The sequence below is a fragment of the Castanea sativa genome, chromosome 3 (assembly GCF_040712315.1).
Source record: "Castanea sativa cultivar Marrone di Chiusa Pesio chromosome 3, ASM4071231v1".
Taxonomy (NCBI): Eukaryota; Viridiplantae; Streptophyta; class Magnoliopsida; order Fagales; family Fagaceae; genus Castanea; species Castanea sativa.
Window position 1 is genome coordinate 43,946,025 of NC_134015.1, and position 6,934 is coordinate 43,952,958.

The following is a 6,934-nucleotide window of genomic DNA, read 5'->3' on the forward strand; positions in this document are numbered from 1 at the left end:
ATGTCTTTTTTCATTATAATTATTAGCTAGCAACCCCATACATATGCATTGATATACTTAAATATATACAATAAGATGCATAATATAATTCATATATATATAATTTAAATACTATTGATAGTCATTTTTATATTATGTTAACTCTTCAAAAAAATTTGTAAGGATATTATTAAGTATAAAATGTAAATTGTCTATGTTTTTTTTTTTTATTATTGTGAAACACTTTTTTTATTAAAAAAAATTACGATTCATTTATTCTAGACTCTTTGGTTTTTGTACTTAATAACTCACTTGGATGACTATTTATGATGTGGTCCCACATTTGATTCTAAAATTAAGAAATAAAACTCTTTAAGAATAAATAATTTAGGACACATAGTGCAAAATTAGAACTCTAATTATGTATTCTAATTTGAGTTTCTCTCAGTTTCACTTATTATTATTATTATTATTATTATTATTATTATTATTATTATTATTATTATTATTATTATTATTACTGTATAGATAGATAGATAAGGCAAAAGATTGCAAAATTTGATGTAGCTGAAAGGAGAGAATGAGTCCATCGTGTGTAGCAAAGCTTCAAACAAGCTTCCTTACTCAAAAGCATGAATAGGTGATGATTCTCATACGGGAGGTTATCAATGTGTTGTGGTGAGAAGATAGTGAGAAGAGTTTAGTGAAGCTTAGAGAAATATGTTTTAGAGAGAATCAAGTGTATGAAAACTAAGATTTTAACTCAAGGATGTTGTGAATATTATGATTATTGCACTCAATTGATGGTAGAGTTTTTAGGGGTGAAAGGATAATGGATAGTAAAGATAGAAAAAGGATGATCAAATAGACAAAAAGTTTTGACCATTCTTCTTGTTCTTAGCCAAGAATGACAAGTTTGCTTTTCTCAAGCCACTTAGCCCTCTCTCCTAATTGGTGTAAGACATTCAAATGATTAGACGATGAAAGTCTTGTCATCATTTAGGCATTTAATTATTGTTCAATTGGTAGGTTATGAGTAAGAAAAATCTCATCAACCAAAGCAATTTCAATGGTGAAAAATGTATGTGATTGCTTGCTTAGTTGCACACAAATTCATTAGAGACCTAAGGGGTAAGAAAAAACATGCCAAACACTATGGTTCCCAGTCAAATTGGAGCTTGTAAGGTTGAATTTATTCAATCATATGTTGGTTTTATTCCATATCAAATTTGCTTGTATTTTAGCAATTAGATACCCTGTATTTAGGTGGAAATTATGTAAGTGTTGTGTGTGAAAGAGTGTGAAGAAAACTCAAGATGTGTGCACTCAAAGGAGTCTCGCAACTGGATCTCGTGACTGGTAAGTCGCCAAAGTGACACACGTGTGAAGCATGCAGGGAGCTAAAGGGTCACGACAACTGGAGCACTACAGGACAAAAAGTACAGTCTGGTCAGGCAGTTATCTCACAACTTAGACTCGCGACTAGTTCCATTCGCGAGGCCAAATCGCCAGAATGCCCTATTTGGATGAAATTTGTCATTTCACATTCCTCACGTACCCTACTATAAATACTCTTATACCCACGAAATGTAAAGAGCTTCTAGAGAGAATTTTAAGAGAGAAATCTTAGAGAAAACCAAGATTGACTCATTTACAATCTTATTCTTTTGATTCTCCAAATTCCTCTACTCTCTCCCTCTCCATTGACATACCCTTGAGAAGTTCATTTACCAAATCCTTATCTCACCATACCCATATCAGTGAGAAGGTATTTTGGTGCTTGGGAAACAATTCAGAAAGGACCAATTCTTTTGGTTGATGCAATGGGCTTATCACGGGATTCGGTAAGCTAGAGAAGATAAGGTTCGACGTAACCCTGTTGGAGCAAGAAGCTTGGAAGGCTTAGATGCACTGGGAAGATTAGGATTTAAGGGTCTATTATTATTCATGTATCCCAACTTCATTCTCTAGTGGATTATTTGACCATGTGGAGGGTGGCGAAGAGATTTTTCGCTGAGTACTTCGGTTTCCTCCTCGATAACACATCGTCGTGTTATCTTTGTGTTTGCATCTCTCTTCCCTTACTTTTACATATTAAGTGTTGTGATTAATTATGGTTTAGAGTTGTTTATTGTTTTAGGTATTGCTTGTACTTATCATTCCACACATCTATTGTTTGAGTATAAGCTTGTATCGGTTAAGTTTAAATTGGGGGTCTAAACGTTCATTGGTGTTTTATACGCTAATTGAACCTTTCAAAGCTACTAGACCTTTACTAGACATTTACTAGACATAATCTTGTACCCTTTAAACCACAATTTCTCAAGTTCCTTCTATTATGATTCATTAATCAAGTAGTGTTTTTTTTTGTGATGAAATTTGGCCTAGAGATGAAGAAATATAGAAGAGTTTTTTTTCTCTTAAGGAGGTTTAGTCTGGGCTTCTCAAGCCATGGTGGAGCCTTCAAGAAATGGAAACTCTCTCTCTCTCTCTCTCTCTCTCTCTCTCTCTCTCTCTCTCTCATAATGGACAATGAGAAGAGTTTAGCAAAGCTTGGAGAATTATGTTTAGAATGAGATGTTTAGAGAGAATTGGGTGTATGAAAACTAAGATTTTAACTAAAGGATGTTGTGAATATTATGATTATTGCATTCAACTGATGGTTAGAGTTTTTAGGAGTGAAAGGATGATGGATAGTAAAGATAGAAAACGGATGATTAAATAGACAAAAAGTTTTGACTATTCTTCTTGGTTCTTAGCCAAGAATGACGAGTTTGCTTTTCTCAAGCCACTTAGTCCTCTTTCCCAATTGGTGTAAGACATTGAAATAATTAGACAATAAAAGTTTTGTCCTCATTTAGGCAATTAATTATGAATAAAGTTTAACTACAAAATTGGTTGTAGCCTAAGGTTACAACCTTACTCAATATCTTTCTATTGGAGGTGAATTTGACAAATCCACTGTTGAATTACATTTTTTTCTTATATCCTCCATGCTTGCAAAATTTCTAAAAAATTAAAGATTAATAACTGTATAATTAATAAATTGTTTAAATTGTAAGTTTTTGTAGTTTAAAATTATGCATAAAATATAAGTTTATAGATCATATAGCAAATAATATCCAATTGACACAAAATTTGATATGCATATTAAGAGCATAAAGAACATACAATTCAACGGTTAGATTTTCAAAATATGTAGTAATGTGAATGATATTGAGTAAGGTTGTAATATTAGGATACAACCAATTTTGTTGTTAAAATTTTTCCTTTAATTATTGGTCAATTTTGAGGTTATGAGTAAGGAAAATCTCATCAATCAAAGCAATTTCAATGGTGAAAAATGTATGTTGATGTTTGCTTAGTTGCACACAAATTCATCAGAAACCTAAAACATAAGAGAAGACATGCCAAGCTCCATGGTTCCTAGTCAACCTTAAGCTACTTGACATTTACTAGACATAATATTGTACCCTTTAAACCACAATTTCTCAAGTTCCCCCTATTGTGATTCATTAATCAAGCAGTGTCTTTTTTCGTGATGAAATTTGGCTTAGGGATGAAGAAATATAGAGGATTTTTTTTTTCTCTTAAATTGGTTTTGATGATGTCAAAAATCGTTAGTGAGGGAGATAGTTCAGGAAGCCCAGATGACGGCCATACCCGTCCTTTTATCCTGCCTAAGATATGGACCGTCAACGATTTTAGGTCGACGATGACACTTAATATCTTTAAGGACTTAAGGGACCGTTATCAAATCCCTAAAAATATCCCAATCCGTCTTCCTGAGAAGTTTGAAAGTGTTATTCGAGGAGAACTACAAACGTCGGCATGTATGATGCCATGTTTGCTGACGGGCTGAGGCTATCGCTGACATTGTTACACCATTAGTTGGCCAATTTTTTGGGAATATCCGTCAGCCAAATTGCTCCCAATGCTTGGAGGATATTCATTAGGGCTGAAATCCTTTGGGGTCGTCTCAGTAGCGAAAACCGTCAGCTTACATTGGACGAGTTCTTCTGGTGCTACCAACCTTAGCACATCGTCTCGTCCCAAGGAATATTTCATTTTGTAGCAACGAAGAAAACACTAAAGCTGGTGTCAGATATGCCTGACTCCAATAGGAAGTGGAAGAATATATATATATATATATTTTTTTTTTTTTTTTGTACAAGGGAAGAATTGGGTATGTCGTCCAGAAGAATGGGTTACCATGCCTCATGGTTTTGACAACACTTGGGGCATTGTTAAGGATTCAGGTTTAGCGTCGTCTACTTTTACTCTATTTTTTGTCTTTTAAATTTAATGTCGTCTACTCTTTTAATCTGATGATGCCGTCTGCTTCCTTTTTAAGTGAGCGTTCGTCCACGCATAATTGACGATTAATAGAAATTCATCCATCAGGTCCTTGAAGTTCCATTTGAAGAACAGAAATGCAGGGACTTAATTACTCTTGATACATTGCACGCCTATTGCGGTGGTCCAGAGCCAACGCCAGCAGCACGTAGATTTAACAATTACTCTCGTCAACGTAAGTATTTTAATCCCTTTTTTGCTCGTCACCATTTGTATGTCGTCTATGCATCATCCTCTGCAGAAATGGAGGCAGCTAGAATAAGAGCCTTAGTGAGGGCAGCTGCTGCCCGCAAGAGAGAAGAGAAGGAAAAGGAGAAGCGTAAGGAGATGGCATCCTCGTTAGCTCTCAAAGTCGTTGGGAAGGGGGTGCCTAAACTCTAGACTGAAGGGAAGGAGGACCGTCCTCCTAAGAAAGGCAAGGTTACCCTTACAGTTGACAAGGGGTTGAAGAAGTCGTCACCTCCCAAACAAGGTCACGGGGTTGGCAAAGGCCTAATGACGGCGACAGGCCCCATCAGCCAAGAAACCCGTCACCTCTTTACCCATAAGGATTACATCATCGAAATGGTTGAGTCAATCATCAAGGAGACGAGCCTAGATCCTTGCGGTAATCAAGAGACCGAGGACCTAGGGTCGTCAGGTCTTTTTGACCTTTCTAGGGTTCGTCTTCTCCCTTTGATACATACATTTTATGACTCTTCGTTTTCTAGCTGACGATTGTCTTGCTTTGCAGGCGATAGTGTGTATGAAGGCCCTCCAAGAAAGGTGCGTTGTCGAGGAAGGTGTGATTGATCGTCTTAGAAAACATAATGAGACCCTAACCGACGAGCAAGCACAGTACAAGGAGGCCCTTGGCATTCTAAACAAGAAGGTGGAGGATTTGAAGAAAAAGGTGACGGAGGAAGCCACTCTTAGAGAAAAGGCTGAGAAGGCGAAGGCAAATGTAGAGAAGGAACTAACGGCTCTCTATGAGCAGGTGGAGATGGCCAAATTTGATGTCATGATGGAGTTCAAGGCGTCGCAGGATTTCATTGACGCTAGCACCGTCTATTATGGTGACGAGTTTGAGGATTGCCTGAAGCAGGTCCAGTCTGTCTACCCAGACTTGGATTTATACAAGGTCACCATGGACGACCCTATGCCAATGACCCCTATTGCTGGCGACACCACTGACGATGTGACCGACGAGTCTACTCTCGCAGAGCAAGGTGTGCAGGATGACGTCGTGGTGCTTGCTTAACCTGCCCAGGAGAAGCCCGTCACTCCTATAATCCTGTCATCTGAAGATCCTTCTCTTGATGTTGAGAACCCTTCAGCTCCAAGTGCCCAAGACTTCCCTCCAAAGGATGACGAGAATGTTCCCGTGCATGACGTCGAGGACCTCATATTTAATTTTTTACATATATATATATATATATATATTATGTATTTTGTCTTATTGTCAGACACATTTAAGTGCCCTTTTATTTTTGGGCTTTCGTTGTAAACATGCTTTAAGATGTCTTGTTTTACACCCGTCACTTTGTGTTCGTATCTTATTTTGACATATATGCTTATTGATGCTTGAACCGTCCACTCCACTTCGTCATTTTGCGGACTGTAGTAAAACCTGTCCATTTCTGGACGTGTTCTTAAAGTCGTCAGTTTATGGTTTTATATTTGCACGCGTCCCTAAGGCGGACTTGCATATTTTGGGCTTGGTTGCGTTGACTTTGGAATAAACTCGTCCATTTTTTGGTTTTATTGGTTGACTCATCCACTTGCGGACTTGAACGACTTTTAAAGTATCCTTATGGGATTTTAATAATTTTCAAGGTGCCCTCATATACTTGATAATAGTAAGGAACTCCTTGGGATGACCTCGTCAGCCCTGTGGACTTACTAATAAATTGTCCACTTGTGGACTTTGTAGTGATAAATTCGTCCACTTTGTGGACTCAGTAAACTCATCCACTATATGAACTTAGTAATAAACTTGTCCACTTTGTAGACTTAGTAATAAACTCGTCCACTTGTGGACTTAGTAATAAACTTGCCCACTTTGTGGACTTTATAAAGGCGTCCACTTTGTGGACTTAGTAATAAACTCGTCCACTTATAGACTTTATAAACTCGTCTACTTTGTGGACTTAGTAATAAACGCGTCCACTGTGTGGACTTAGTAACAAACTCGTCCACTTGTGGACTTTGTAGTGATAAATTCGTCCACTTTGTGGACTCAGTAAACTTGTGCACTATGTGTACTAAGTAATAAACTCGTCCACTGTGTGTACTTAGTAATAAACTCGTCCACTTGTGGACTTAGTAATAAACTCGCCTACTTGTGGACTTAGTAATAAACTCGTCCACTTGTGGACTTAGTAATAAAGTTGCCCACTTTGTGGATTTTATAAACTAGTCCACTTTGTGGACTTAGTAATACACTTGTCAAACATGCACATAGGTTATATCTGAATAACTCCTCTTATTGTGATGAATGCATATATAAGTAGAAAATTGTTCCAAAAAGAATAAAACTCAGCCCTTTGGGCTTAAAAAGTATTGTAGATTTGACTAAAAGAAAAAAACTGGAAATGAGGAATAGCGTCCTTCATGCTGT